We start from the raw sequence: 621 nt of genomic DNA on the forward strand, positions 1-621 counted from the left end.
GATAGATAGGGATAGAGAGAGAGATACATACAGATATATGTATATATATACATAAACACACACACGCACGTGTATATATACATATATTCATATAGACAAATAAAAGGCATCGATATCAATTATACAAAAAAAAATATATACAGATAATTTCACTTTCTGGTGAAAAGTAAAAACAACAATAAACTTAAGAAATGTACACATCTACAAAAAAACTTTCTCCTCTATACTTTTTTTATTTTTTTATTCTCTCTTCTTTCATTCTCAAATATTGATATTTCGTCTGTAAATCCATACAAAATCTCTTGTCTGAACCGTTTTCTTGTAATATCATAGACAGACATTTTCGACAGATACACAGCCGCCTCAATATTCAATCAACAAGTTCAGGACTTGTCCAAGAATTGGAGCTGAATGCTGCAATATAGAATTCTGTATGCGAACAATTTCGAAAACGATGTGGTTTATTCTATATTTTTATTTTTTGCAGCATTTTAAACTATTTCATCGAGTTTTTCTATATTATTTATTTTTTCTTTATTTGTTCATTTATTTGTTCATTTTCTTCGTTGATATATTTTTTCATCCGTATATACATGCATACCTATGCTTATAGGTATGCAT

This window comes from Octopus bimaculoides, chromosome 13 (genome assembly GCF_001194135.2).
Source record: "Octopus bimaculoides isolate UCB-OBI-ISO-001 chromosome 13, ASM119413v2, whole genome shotgun sequence".
Lineage (NCBI taxonomy): Eukaryota > Metazoa > Mollusca > Cephalopoda > Octopoda > Octopodidae > Octopus > Octopus bimaculoides.